Genomic DNA, 14,994 nt, shown 5'->3' on the forward strand with positions numbered 1-14,994 from the left:
CCGATACAGCCTACTCGTGTAGAGGAGTCCATGCTGTGCAAAGCCAAGAAGATTTAACTGGAGCAGTAAACTACTCACTTCTCTTACAGCCAGCCAGCCAGCCTTCCCTCACCCACTGCTGGCCTCCTTTTATTCTTTCCAGTACATCACCCAACAATGAGCGAACTAAAAATAAAAGTGCATGTTGTCAAGGATGTTTTATAAGAAAAACAAACAAAAAAATTTTATCAGTATTTCAGACACAGATGTGAACACTTCTATAGCTGATCATACAGCAAAGATACAGCACATGCAAGGAATTCTCCAGGCTTAGTGGTCTGCTGTAGAAAACCACTCACTTTTACTTACATTTTCATTCCTTTATGTTTCCTTAAAGAGAAGGATGAGTATTCAGTTAATGCCTTTTCCAAAGTACAACACTACAGATCATAAACCCCCAGTTTAACCAGTGTTGATTTAAAAAAGTCTTTGGTAGTTACTCCTTGTAAAATGTATTACTGGAAGCAAATTACTGTCTGATTGTTACTTAGAGTGTGACAGAGCTTTTGCATATTTTATGACCTGTTGTCTCTCCCATTAAAAGAACAGAAAGGAAGGAGACAGGAGAACTCTGTCCTCAGTTTTTCAGAGGACAGGTGGATACTGTCACCCCAGACGATGACAGAATATTAACGTACTGAAATTGTGGTTACTACGGACAGCGTGAAAGATAAACATTTTGACAACATCATCCTAGCTTATCTTTAACATTTTATTACTGAAGTTATGACTACATCAGCTGACAACAGTCTACTAAACATGATTAAAATTGAAAAAGCAAACTAAAACAGCACGTGCTTAAATGGAAGTTTTTAAGGGGATTCTAGCCATGAGGTTAGAAAGACGTGTTAATTACCCACTGGGAATCAAGGCTGCCCTGGGAAGTTAACATGAACTTTTATATAACAACATCTTCTTCAGGTAATACATCCTGCCTAGTCTTAAGAGCTGTTTATTGCTCATTCAAAAAGGGAAAGGCAAATGGGAATTGAAAAAACTGAAAAAATTAACACAATACCAACAAACCATGCAAGGGAATAGCTTTTACTCTTCCGAAGCACAACCAGAAGCAAATCAGCACAGTGGTACAATTCCACATTTCTGGTTCAGTGAAGTAGTTCTATGTGTGTTGTGCATTTTAAAAATCAAATTTAAAACTTATTTTTTCAGCATTTTAACCAATTTCCATGGAAATGCAGTTTACCACAGCTTATACACAGAATAGCACCTTAGTCACCATTCCAAGAGTAATAAAACATGTAAAGTTAAAAATCTGAATTAAGACATATGCATTTTTATATAAATTATTAATAAATTAAGAGAATATGTACATCTGTGTGAAAGTATTTTGTTTTGCTAAGCTAACTTTACTTCCAAATAGCTCATAGTTCATTAGGTTTTAATAAGAATACATCTTTCCATATCTTAATAAAAAGCAAACATACAAAGATTAAAACCAAATTAAAAAAAGATTTGTTCTGGATTTAGGGACACTTCTGTAGTTTTCCGGTATCACTTTAATTTATGTGACCACAGAGCTATGTAGCATGTTTCCTCTTTATGGGTAAAGAGCACCATCACTGTTAGCATCTGCTCTGTGTATATTTTCAAATCCTCATTTAATTACAACACACTAAATTTAGTCAGAAGTTTACTAGCTACAAAAATAATCTACAGGCACAGAAAATTTCCAAATTTATATTACCCTCATGACAAACCAAAATCCACTAATCTTGTCAGTTCTTAACCTACATAGCCTGCCTCCCTCCATACAGTGGAGAATCCAGTGTCCATCAGAGTCCCAATGCTTGAGACAAGTGATGAACGCTTTTCCCACTTCTCCTAAACCAAATGTTTTCTCTCAAAAGCTGCTCTCCAGATGCTGGCAGTATTGCAAGTAAAACTATAAACTAGCTCATCTTAGGGTACCTTTTACCTTGAGGACCACTTGATGCTCATCTCATTTTGTCCAGTGATGACAACAATAAAATCAGCAGGTAGGGAGTGGCACGTCATTAAGTGTTAAAAACTGCGTTAACAAACACTTTCAACCTTTCGAGCCTGAGAACTGCTACTTGATAAAACTCGGAGTTGAAATTGCACATAAAAGAGCAGGGCACATTTGAAGTCCTCTGTATCCTTCTCAGCAGCAACACCAATTTCTAGTTGTGTCTCTCAACCAGAAACACACAGCTTTTTCACGGTCAGCACCGTGAGCACTGCTGTCTCTGGACTGTTACTATAGCTGACATAATCTTTTTAGCTAACATAAGAGCCTCCAAGAATTAAAATTACTTCATTTTGTAGCACTTGACAGCTTGTTAGCAGGGACAATTTTCTAGTATTAACATTTTCATTAATCATTCAGTATTAGACTTTTAAAGTGACTAATAGTTCAAATTTATTTGATTTTTCTGAAAGGACAATTCCTGCTGTTTCAAATATACTACTTGCAGTACATTCAGACACACTTGTGGACAGTTGTCAAATTGTTCAGATATTTAAGTACCAGGACTAAAAAACTCCTGGGGACAAACATATACGTAGACAAAACTTACGGGGCGGGGGGAAATACTGAAAAGTTTTGGTAGTTTTTAAGGTAAGGCATCACATGAAATCTGATCTTAGATCAGGAACTTCTCCTTTTCTTTAATAACTTGCCATCCTCCAAAAATACAGCAGCAGAGCCCCAGTTGCCCCAGTCTCCTTCAAGAAATGCAGAAGTACAGAAGTCACCTGGACAGAAGGGGAGATCAGTGAAAGTTACAGTAAAACATGCTGCTGCACTGAAAGCTTAAAGCTTTTAAAAATAATTCTACACTGTATTGCTCTGATGGTCGCTATTGTGCCTGCAAGCTACCAGCCAGCATGTTTTACTCCCCATCAGATAAGACCTTGCTTGGTTTTCTGCCAGAGTCTTAATGTTCTTTCAACACAACTTCAGCTGACAGCACAATATATTTTCTTCTCAAAAGTTCTTCCTATGGTTTCGTAACTAAAAAGCATGTGTCTCCACAGCAGAGATTTTCTTTCTTCAGTGTGGCACATGCATAAAAGTCAGTAAGTTTAAAAGAAACTCGTTAAACAAATACTGCAGACATGTTACATTTTCATAACTACATTTCTGCTTATTAATCACTACTCATAATTATCCTTGGTCAGGTTTGACCTTTTTTCATCCTTCATATAGGCTTTGGTAAGATGTGAAACAACAACAAAACGTCTATAACAGAATACATGCTTGGACCAACACGTGAGGATAAAACAAGATTAACACACATTACTACAGAAACACAGTGATTGTGAACTTTACACAGGTGGCTTCAAAAAATTATACTGTTAACATTTTACTCAGGCTTTAAAGTAATCTTTATTCCTCCTTGAACAGTGAACTTTAATAATCATAATATTTTTCTGCTTAGTGTAGGAAACCTCTTCAAATCTGAAGGAACAACGCAATTTTCATTCCTTTTTCAAATACCTACTGCTACAAGAAGTTGCCTTACAAATTAAAATGAGGATATGACCTTTTCCCAAAAGCAAGTGGGAGTACAAGGCACTTAAACTAGCAGTCAGTGAATGAGCAAAGGAGTCACTAGAGGCCAAAACCTTAACTCATTCACTATTACACATGCCAGCTATACACACTGAGATTCAGTCCCACATCCTCACTACCGTACTACTGAAGGAGCCCACCAACAATGGCCACCTCTTCTCCTGTCATGCAATTATTTTGTCTTCAAAATCGTGCTGTTGCACAACTGGAAAGCAAGGGGCCCTGAAGCTATACAACAGTTATTCTTCATAAATAAATTTCTAAGGCCACTCTTAGAAAGCAAAATGCAGAATCTCGCATCATAAAATCCTCCTTGTAATGCCTCTAAGAAGGCAATTTGTTCCTGTTGCTAAAATGCAGGGCGAGCAATCTGATTGTCTCTGGAATGACGAGCCACACAGCAGTTGCTACTTTTTTCTGCATATAAGCACAAGGAATCAAAAGTTTGACCCACGGGAAACAAGATTCACGATCTTCTCTTCAAAGTTACTTTTAGGTACGCTAATTACCTATTTCATAGCACTTGGGTTCATAGCCTCTCCCAAGCTATGAATTTTGATGTCTGAGACGTACCATCTCCCTCGTGCAGGAGGAACAGTCTGTGGCCTTGACACCACAGGACCAAGGAGTTCACAATCTTTTCGCACTGCTTCAAGTCCAACACCAGGCTGACATACGTTTGGCATTTACAAGCGACAACTTGCCCTTAAAGATGCATTTAAGCTATAACTGCTTGACAATGCTGTATTAATGAAACTGTGCCTATACATTTGATTCACCTTTTCATAATTTCAAACATTTGTTTTCTACTGACACGAATTCTAAAAATGACTTTATTCTGTAATCATACTAAATCAGCAGTCCAGTTGCTTCAAACAGTTCCTTTGTCTAATCAGGTATTACCTACTTAAGACCAAACTACCTATGACTAAAACTAAAAATTACGCTCTTATGAAGTAAAATTATCCTGCTTACTCACCTCTCCTTTCCATAGATGTCATTCATGATGCTCTGATGTATAGTTTAATTTAGTCTTAAACAATAACACAAAATTATTTTGTTTCAATAGCAACTAGTAAAACAGCAAGTTAACAAACATCCTTTCTCTCCCCTTCTCCACTCTTTTTTTGGTAGGAATATTTACCTATGCTACTATCCATTGAACAAATAGTGCAAGTATTCACAGCTGAATCCACAAGAAACACTTTGGAATTCATCTGAGAGAAGTAGCTTAAACTCACAGACATGAGCTCACACGCAAAGAAAAGCTAAGGTTGTGCACATTGGTTACTTTTGCATTTAGAAGTATATGCACACTAAGGTTTGACCTCATTTTCCTTCAAAGGAAGTACTAAATGATACGTTTTAGCACAGAATTTAGTTCTGTGCAGAGTTTCTCACATAAGACAGTTAGTACAGAGCCAGCAGACAACGTCAAGCTGCGAATATTCTTAACATTACTGTCAATATTCAGCTTATTAAGTGAAATTAAATACCTTTCGCAAGATTTACTTGTGTCAGTGGTCCAAGTAAGACAAAAACAAAAATCAATGCACATAATACTTGTACTGAAGAACTACGCTTAAATTTTAGGTTGGCAAAATTGAGAAAATACCAACAAAGGAATACACAGGGGTTCCATGAAGTTTTTTCAATAAAATTTATGAGGCTTGAGGAATGACAATCACTTCCTTCACTATATTTTCTTACATTCAAGAGAGCATTAAAGAATTCCTCTCAAGGCTCAGTAACATATGGAAACTGCTTCTATAACAGCCATAGATTCAGTTTTCAACTTTGTAAAAATGAATTTAAGATAACTTCACTTTAAGGAGAATTCATTTTGAGCACCAAGTACTGTTTCTTTCCTGTTTCAAAGAAATAGATATGTTCAGTGAAATTACACCATGTGTTAATATGAGATTTAATGTGCCTCAAAAAAGGGTGTTGTTACAAATTATTAATGCATTCCAAGAACACATGCCAACAGGATGGTACTACATCAGTATGAAAACAAAAATATTACTGTTAAGATAAATACTAGTTCTCATTGCAGCCTTCTGCTACAGCTATTAGAAGAGAAATTATCTTCTTGTAACTGTTCAAACTCATTTAGTTTTTGTATCCCTGTAGCTCTACCACCCTTCCTTTCAGCAACTATCAAAATTGTCTTTCAATGGACAACATTTTTGCACTGGAAAGATTAGGATAAGCAAAGTGAGGGATTGCCCTGACTTTTGCACAGGTTTCTTGTATGACTCCATGTGAAGTAATGAACATACTTGTTCCACAGGAACCCACTCTTTAAATAAAATAGCCACACTGCACACTGGCGTGGTGTAGGTCTTCATTTCTGCCAAGCACACAGAAACATTTTGAACGTCATTAGACAATCACAAAACATTGCTTTGCTATTTAAACATAAAACTTCCCAACATAATCAGCTAACTATTTTGTAATAGTATTCAATAAATTCCGCTATCTGCATAGGTAAAAGCATCCTATAGCAACTGGGCACCTCCCAGAGAGAGCCCATTGTAGCAGTAGGGCAGTACCAACCAACACAAACAAACCACATAGAAGTATTTTCCACTCCTCACTCTCCTCCGACTCTTTTTCAGCTTCTAATTTGTAGAAGCTGAATACACACGTGGATGTTAATGTGTTTTACAGCAGCCACATGTAGCAAAGATTCAACCCTTGTGCCTGCTACATACTTCAGTTTTCATTACTCATCTCCAGGTTTCCAGAAGAAAGTCCTACTGGGCAATATATATCTAGCAATACCTTTCAAATGCTCACGATAGAAACTGTGAGAAATTTAGTCTAAAAGAATTCACCAAGCTTAAAGCAGTGACTAAGCCTACACAAACACATACGCAAGTATAACGGGAAATTAGTGCAGAACAGCAGGGCTATATTCTGCTTTACAGGTAAGAGATCCATGTAAGCCTGTTAAGACTAATTTCAAAACATTAGTTTACATACAATTGCAGGACTGTAAGAACTGCACAGTTCAGAACATCCAGCCTTCCACAAACTGCAAGCAAATATGTAAGTTATATGCACATAAGACCTAAGACATCCTACCTGGCCCAAATGCCCTATAATACTAATTGAACATCTATAGGTTAAAAAAAGACCAAGACTATATTAAAAAAAAAAGAAAAAAAAAGTTAAAATGCAGCACAAGCAGCTAGTCAGGAAACTCACGTGCATTATCAACAGCCCTATTTCTATTCAGGGTGCACTGAGTACATCTACATGCTATCAGAGAAGGCAAAACACCACAAGTGCCGTGACTGGCAATGCGACTTGGGATGGAATTTCCTCCTAACAATAAATCTCACAATTAGTGAGCACTCAGGCAAAATACACACACCAGCAACATGAGAAGTTTTTCAGTATTACCAGTAACATGACCTCAGCATTGCCAAAGTCTTATCTTTGGCTGCAGTCTACAGAGAGCATTCCAGAATGAGACACAAACCACAAAGAGTCCAATGGCGCAATGCGTGAGAGTCTCCCTTCCTGACCCGGTAGGTGACTGGTGGAAACCCCAAAGCCTAAGATTAAAGGGAATCCAAACAGAGTATAGTGCAACAAATGGTGTTTTTTCTAGTTCCCTCAGAAGTAACACAGCTTTGAGGTATTTTTGAACAATAGCTCTCATGTCAGCAGAACATAAGGTTACAATAGCACAACTACAGGTTTACCTATTCCATTTCCTTGCTACATCCTTCAATTCAAGAAGAATTAAGCACAATGTATCATCATTTCAGTTCTTCTTCTAGACATACAATTAAGCACAATGTATCATCATTTCAGTTCTTCTTCTAGACATACAATTAAGCACAATGTATCATCCTCAAAGCCAGCTATACTACAGTCTTCTCCCATTCTTCATTATGGAGTGATTCTTCATAGGAAGAAGCTTCTTGGGCAGCTTCTTTCATCACATCCTCTCTAGTCTGAAAGAGGTTGCCTATCAGTTTAACTTCTGCTTTCCTACAAGGAGAGCACCACACATCCATGATACACGGAAGACTGACTTACAGTGAGTGGGTAGTCTCCCAATGCCAACTATGAAGAATCCAAATCTTTTCGTTTACAGCAGTGAAAGTCTGAGCAATTCCATTAGGAAAGATGCAGTAAGCTCACATGAGTGTGGTGTTAAATCTGAAAAACAAACGAAAAAATCAGATGAGAAATAAAACTTCCTGCTGCATTGTCCCTCCATACCTTGGAAGCACAAGGGAGTTAAGGAGTACGATATATGAATATCTGGAAAATTTTCTACCTTGTTGTTTTTGTGTTCCCCTTGCAAATACTTCCCTAAAATACAGTACCTACAGCTACATCTTCCCCTCCTGAAAGATATGTATTAGAAGTTCAGGTTAGCAACATTCTCCTATATAACTAAGCAACTAAGTTTTAGCCTACTAACACACTAATAGAGCAATGCATTTTGTCATAGAAATCTTCCTTGCCCCAAGGATCCAGAATTGTGTGTAACTCTACTGAGGGTGTAAGGAAGCTACTCAAGCATCTTGTCACCACACAAAAAAAAAAAAAAAAAAAAAAAAATCCTGCATAGAAAGAGATGCCAGGAGGTACTACTCTTGGACAAATTTGTATCACTATTCAGCTGTTGCTTTGAAGCAACCAACATACACTTTTGACATTCAGACAAATGCACTTTTTCTGAAGACAATCCAATTTTACAGTGTTAGCAGCCTGCGGGATTTCTCTGTACAGTATGAGCACTACCAAACAGAAATAGCTTATGGCAAAGTTTAGTGTGCTCAACTTGAACTAAAATGGATCAATAGTTCAGCCTCTATGTTCATCGACTGTATAGTGCTTCGTTCAAATTATTAGACTTGAATTTTTGGTGCACCAACTCAGTTCCTGTATCAGCTTGATGATGATGATCTTTCCAGAAATCTGTGATCAATACAAATGAACCAGTCTGGGTACACACATATCATTTACTGTTTATAAAAACTAGCATATCATTAAGCTTCCTCTGAGGCTTTTCTGATCTTTCTTCAAGATCAATATGAGAAACGAAGCATTTCTCAAATTATTTGTACCCTACACTCAAAACTGTTATTCACTGTGTAGCTATTACAAAAAAAAAAAAAAAATCCAGAAGCTTTAGCAGTTATAATTTAACTTTTTTTCTTAGTTATTATTTCTCTATGCTCTCAATAGACCACACAGCTTCATTTCAGTAATGGAACAAACTTCTTCATTTCTTGAATTATTGCCGTCAGTGCCCTTACTTAGTATTATTCTTAAAGTGTTAGCATAGTTTCCAAGGAAAAAGGAAATCCTTCTCCCTGTTTTCAACTCACTGAGTTCTGAGCAACACTTTTGCCTTCTTGCATCAGTTGTCTGTATTTAATAACTCCTAATTACATGTTTACACTCAATTTCTTGCTTTTTTTATTTGTTACATTCCTGAAAATGCCACCACCCTCAGCTAGTTTGGAGTCTAAACATCTGTGATCTAATTTTAGGATTAGATTTTCTAATGTATGAACTTCTGTATTTATAATAATAATCCAAATAACAAAAGTGGAAGTTTTTTTAAACTAGAGCAAGGAAGAACACTTGACATGCTAACTTTGATATTTTATATTAATCTAAGGTGCTTTAATTTGTACTGCCTTTTAAGATTAGAGACCTAAAATAGCTATTAATGTAAGAGCCTATTGACATTTTTAGCCCGTAGGAGCGTGCAGTGGGCAGACACAGCTGAAATAGTAACACAGCTGAGTGATGAACCAGCTTTACGATTTTATTACTCAGACTTTCCCAAATCTATGGCTGGCGTTTTTCCCAGCAACTCAGAAATTAAGCTGTTCTACATTTAAAACTTCCAACTAATCATATACTAAGAACTTCTCATGATTAAGGCAACAAAATCACCTTACGATAAGCCTTTGAAAAAATAAATAAAAATACTTAGCTTTGAAAAATAGTGCCTTTAGTTCTTTATGTTATTTACACGAACAATGTAAGAGAAATAGGAAAAAACTAATCTGATATAGGTTAGAGACAATTACATTACTCATCAGGAGTTTATTACATATCACCTTGAAATAGCAGGGATTCTAGAGGGACCCCAAAGGGAAGTGACAGATATAAGGGAAAACAAACACTATCCCAAAAAGCAAGAAAAATAATTGAGCTTTTCAACACAGCCCACAAAGGTCAGACCTTATGCAGCGACTCCAGAGACCGTGGGACAGAAAAAGGGAGCTGCCATGTCCACCATTTCAATCTCCAAGCCTTTATTCAACTAAGAGTTACCCAAAACAACATCCGGAATTTTCCACTTCATTGTGCAGCCCCCTGTGAGAGTTTGGCCTTGTCTTCACAACTACAGAATTAATGAACTCTATACCACTTAGGACAAGCCAAATACAGGGGCCTTGGTCTTCAATGGTGTTTCTGAAAGTATCTGAGAAGTCCATCAGGGAGATGATGTTTGTGTCAGCCACTTATTCAGTCACCCCACAAAGCCAACTGGTGCCTCTGCTCTTCCACAGTCTTTCCATATTTTTGTATACAAAGCAAGTCCTCCTCTTCCTCCCAAAACAGAGTTTTCCCCACAACTTGCTGGTCCAAAAAAGGTCCCACAATCCCCATTACACCCCAACCCACTGTAGCACAGTATCTGATCAGCAACCATATGGATACACCCATAAGATATTTTGCTTCTGGATATTTTGCAATACAGGTGCACACTTCCTAAAATAATCTGGGAAATCCAGACCAGCTTAACTACACTGTTGATTGATTTATAACTTTTTTTTTTCGTGTGTGCCTATGCAATAAAAAATAGTCCACACTTTCACAGACATACATGAAAGCTTCTGGCTATCATGTTCTAGAGTCTGATACACTGGAATAGAAGGCTAAATTGACCAATAAACATATCTCACAGTGGGTGACTACAGCTCACACGAGCATCATAGAGGGATGCTCATTTAATGCAGAACAGAGGAAATTAATTATTTGGTACCCAAGGAAAAGAAAAAGAAGGAACATGCAATAATTGACCTTTTAATTACTCTACAACAATTCATTAACCTGTTTTGTACTCAGTCCCAAGAAGCTACAAATTTCTAAGTATTTCTGGAAGAGCCTTGCCAGGAGTGCAACAAAGACCCAATCTGGCAAGAGAGTGTAATTCGGTGTAAATCTGCAGCGAGCAGAACTGGGCCCTTGGGGAGGAACCAGCCAATTCTCCCCCTTCTCAAAGTTAGCCATTTATTTCTGCTGCAACTCCTGCTAAAACCAGTAGCAACACGACTACAGAGTGGAGTAAGATTGGGAAACGATTCAAGTTAATGAATAACCAGGAAAATAAGCCAGATTTTTAGCCACACTTTGCTGAACCAGCATGTTCATGCAGTGAACTGCCAGCATGTAAGAGATGAAAAGAGCACAGCAGGCAGTGGCAGACAGGAGGGTAGAGCAGGCAGAGCTGCCCCTTTTGGAAGCAACACAGGATTATGCTGGTTTACACTGAAAATGGAACTAGGACAAAGCAACAGGGAACAGTAAGAAAGCAAGTGACTTGCCCCAAACAAACTGCAACAGACACGCCTTCTAAAATTCAGAGTTTGATGCCTGCAAGCAAAAGCTGCCAGTAATGCCAAGTCTGACTGAAACCAAACCTTAAAAATCTTCCAGTTTTCATGATGGATAAGCTAGTTACAAGTGTCATTATACAGTGCCAGCTTTAATTGCTCTGAGCTAAATATAGCTTTCAGAATTTAATAGCTCCCCCTCAGCTTTTCTGTCTTTCAAGGAGAAAAAAAAAATCTTCCCGTTAGAAAAAGCACACAGGCATAGAGTTGCACATTACCACAGAGAAGTGGGAAGCAAACCATGAAGATGCTTAAGTTAGAGTCTCCAACACTCATTCAGAACGCCTGTTTTCAAGAGACCGATTGCTTCCCTATTCCAGCACTCCAGTTGCAGTTACAGCAGGTGATGGAAGCATGCATACCTGCTCCTTTTCAAACTAAGCCATTTCATTGCTTTATTAGCAGACTATACTGAATCTTGCTTGCCCCACGTTTCCAGTCAAGACGTTGCCTTCACCAGCAAGCTGCTCATACTCACATGCTGCTTCTTGTGCCACCTAGCTAGGCACTGCAGGGGGGGGGAAGGGGAGGAAGAGGAGGCGCAAGTCTCCAGCACACGCATGCAGACCTTGCAGTGGCGTGACATACACAATGGGGTCCAAAATCTGCTGTGGCAGCACCCTGATAAAGGCATGAAACAAGTTCTCTCTTCTTCCTTCTTGTACCCAATAAGGATTTTTAAAAAGTTAAGGAAGAGTTCTACACAGCAGGCTTCAGTTTCCCTCTGTAAGCTGATAAAGAGTTTCGGGCAGAAAATTTGGCTGACAGCTAGAAATGTGTTCTACAAATTCAGCATTTCTGTTCACTTTCATTTTAGAGGTCATTACATAATTGAAGGGCCTGCCATTTTTCTACAATTCAGGGAGTTAAATTAAAAAAAAAAAAAAAGCCACTGATGCAAGTCTTTCTACTTTCTCTCAGGCCACGACTGCAAAGTCCATTCTCTCCACCCCCAAACCATCACCTGGCTTTTGCCCTCTACCTATTTTCTCTCTGGTTTCATCCATCCTCTTCTCTTCTGTGAGCTCTTTAACTGAACTCTTAATTTTTGTTAAGAGATCTGGTTGTCTTCATCCCTGTCTTTGGTGAGTGGGGAAAAGAATAACACTATTTTGGGGAAATAAAAGTATTCATCAGATCATATGAACTACTGAATAACACATTAGAGCTGAAGAGATGGGGCAGCTAAGACTCCAGGCTTCCCTCTGTGACAGAGCTGTGTGTGCACTTGTGGGAGTGCCAGCTGGAGGTCTCCAGGAAGTACCTACCACACCAAACAAGACCAAAAGGTAGCATGCCACAGCTTTTTCTGTCCTCTGACCAACCGTTTCTGAGGTGCAGACCAGGCTGGATAAAACAAGATAAAATAAACTATGTCTATTTGTGGCTTAAGAGGGTTTTTAAAGCAAGCCTCCTGACATGCTGAGCCACCGCAGAACAGAGAGGCTCCCTATTGTCAGTGCAGGTGTAGACAGACTTCATTTACCCACTTCTGATAAAGTACAAAATCATGATGCTCATTGCCATTAAGATTTTTTTCTTCTGAAGTAATAGACCAAAATGTGGATAAATAGCATCAAAAACAGGGATGAATACTGGAGGCACTTTGTATACTAGATCTGTCACTCTTGCAGACGGCATTTTAACTTTAAAACTCTGCTAATCACTACAGCCTATTTAGTAAAGATGAATGTTAAAAAAAAAAAAAAACCAAACACCACAAACATAGACAACATCATGCATCTAACTGTGGATAAATAGACTCTTAACGCTATGTGTTCATTGCCATGAATCAGAGCTGAGTGACCCAGACTCCGCGGGGCTCGTCCTCGTTCAGCTCTCACGCAGCAGCAACCAGACACAGGCAGGGCAGGGCAGGGCAGCCTGCCAGGGGTGGCTGCACAAGTTTTGAGCACCAACCAACCTTTTACGATCTCCTCACATTTAAAACCGTCATGTAAGATGCAGCGAGCAGAGACATCACACACACTTCTTTTAAGAAATTAGTAGAAAACCCCACTGTTCTCTCCTTCTGCTTGTGGGGAAGACCAGACAAAGCAATCGCAGCATGAGTCTGGGAAAGTAAGCATGCAGTTATGGTAGCATTATGTGACTGTTCACTACATCTGGATCTTGGGATTAGTAGGAGAGAAAAGATACCCGAAGAAGGTGATTTCTTTTCTTGTACCAGTCATACTGGAGAGATTTTACTCTCCTCTCCAAAATCAGAACACCTACACAAGTATAACCCACTCTTTTCTTCTTAGTGTCACATGTATAAACGGAAATTCACAGAAAAAAAAAAAAGGGAAAAAAAAAATAACCCACACACATCAGCCTCAGCTCAGGACAGTTGAGGCCTAAACATTCACAAAATTGTAATGGAAGCACTAATTAAACAGCTATTATGTTAAAACAAGAAGAACCAGAGTAAATACATACCATCCTCCAGGATCCACCAGAATAAACACACACCATCCTGCAGAAGCTGTAACCTATTCACAGTAAGTTTATTCAGTTTCTCCCCGCAGAAAAAAAAAAAAAAAAAAAGAAACAGATGTTGCCAGTTGTGATATCTACAAATTCCAGAATCTATTTATTTACCAGATGCCTTTCTCTACATCTGGTGACTTGCAAAAATTGCCTCAGCTGCAGCAAGAGTTGTGAAAAACTCTGTCAATAGCTACCTCTATACATCTGTGACTGCATGGGGAAAGAAAATTATATATAAACATTTTTAGTTAAACACATATATTCACTTAAATACAACTTCAGATTTTTTTTTTAATGTTTTGATTTAGATATAAATAAAGTGGCACTTAAGTGAATGCTTTCACAATCTGATGGAATGATTCACATGTATCGGTCCTTCCCTGTCCTCCTTGCACTTTATGTATTTCCTTGCTGATCTGAAGCTACACTCTCTCTGGGTGTTCAGGTTACTTAAGTTACAAAGAACATGGTGGGGTACAGAATCTAAAGATTTTTTTATATGGCAGGACTTCAAACAATTGATCCAGCTAGATCTCAAGGGATTTGACAAAGAGGTATTAAAACAAGGAGGAGAGAGAATGATGGGTGAAACACCGCAGCATTCAGAGCCTCATTCATGAGAGAAGGACACTGATCCTCTAGGAGAAAGTGACACACCCAAGGAGGGATTTACAGATCAAAGTGAGAAGTGAAAGTTGCTGGACACTCACGCAATCTCCACGTGAAACCTCACTGCACTAGCAAAGGAAAATGAGGATGTGGCCAAGAAAAACTCTTATCTCTGATAATTTGATAAAGGACTGAAAGCCCTAACACAGATGAGAACAGGGGTTGGGCAGACAAGGAGTCTGCCCTAGTAAACAGGTATGACCAGATAAAACATTTTTAAATATCTGTGTACTTAAAGGGAGGGGAAAAAAAAAAAAAAAAAAAAAAAGGAAAGAAAGACAATGGAAAAAGAGGTCTATACTTCATAAATTATGAACTTGAATTAGATACTAAATACAGGGCTAGATATCACAGGGACAAGAGTCTAAGTGGCCCAAACACGTATTGAAATGGACATGTTATTCAGAAAAGCCAGTAGAGGTAGAGGCAGTACTTATCTACACCACTTTAAACTGTGATAGAGTAAAAAACCCAAACACACCACTGCAAAGGAATGAACAGAATCTGTTTGGGTCCAAAACAAGCACTTTTTAAAAAGGACAGTCCTGCTCAGAGTGCTGGGAGTCTGCA

General features: G+C 38.4%; 1 protein-coding gene across 1 annotated transcript in view; it reads right to left on the minus strand.

Moving 5' to 3' along the window:
• The window catches only part of OSBPL3 (oxysterol binding protein like 3), an 88,928-nt gene that overhangs the window by 61,389 nt on the left and 12,545 nt on the right, over positions 1-14,994 (minus strand). The window contains exon 2 of the mRNA XM_086742527.1: positions 7,652-7,774. The gene's annotated coding sequence lies outside the window, so the exon portion shown is untranslated. The remainder of the gene's footprint in view (positions 1-7,651; positions 7,775-14,994) is intronic.

Source organism: Chlamydotis macqueenii, chromosome 2 (genome assembly GCF_036417535.1).
Source record: "Chlamydotis macqueenii isolate bChlMac1 chromosome 2, bChlMac1.mat, whole genome shotgun sequence".
In the NCBI taxonomy this organism is placed as follows: Eukaryota; Metazoa; Chordata; class Aves; order Otidiformes; family Otididae; genus Chlamydotis; species Chlamydotis macqueenii.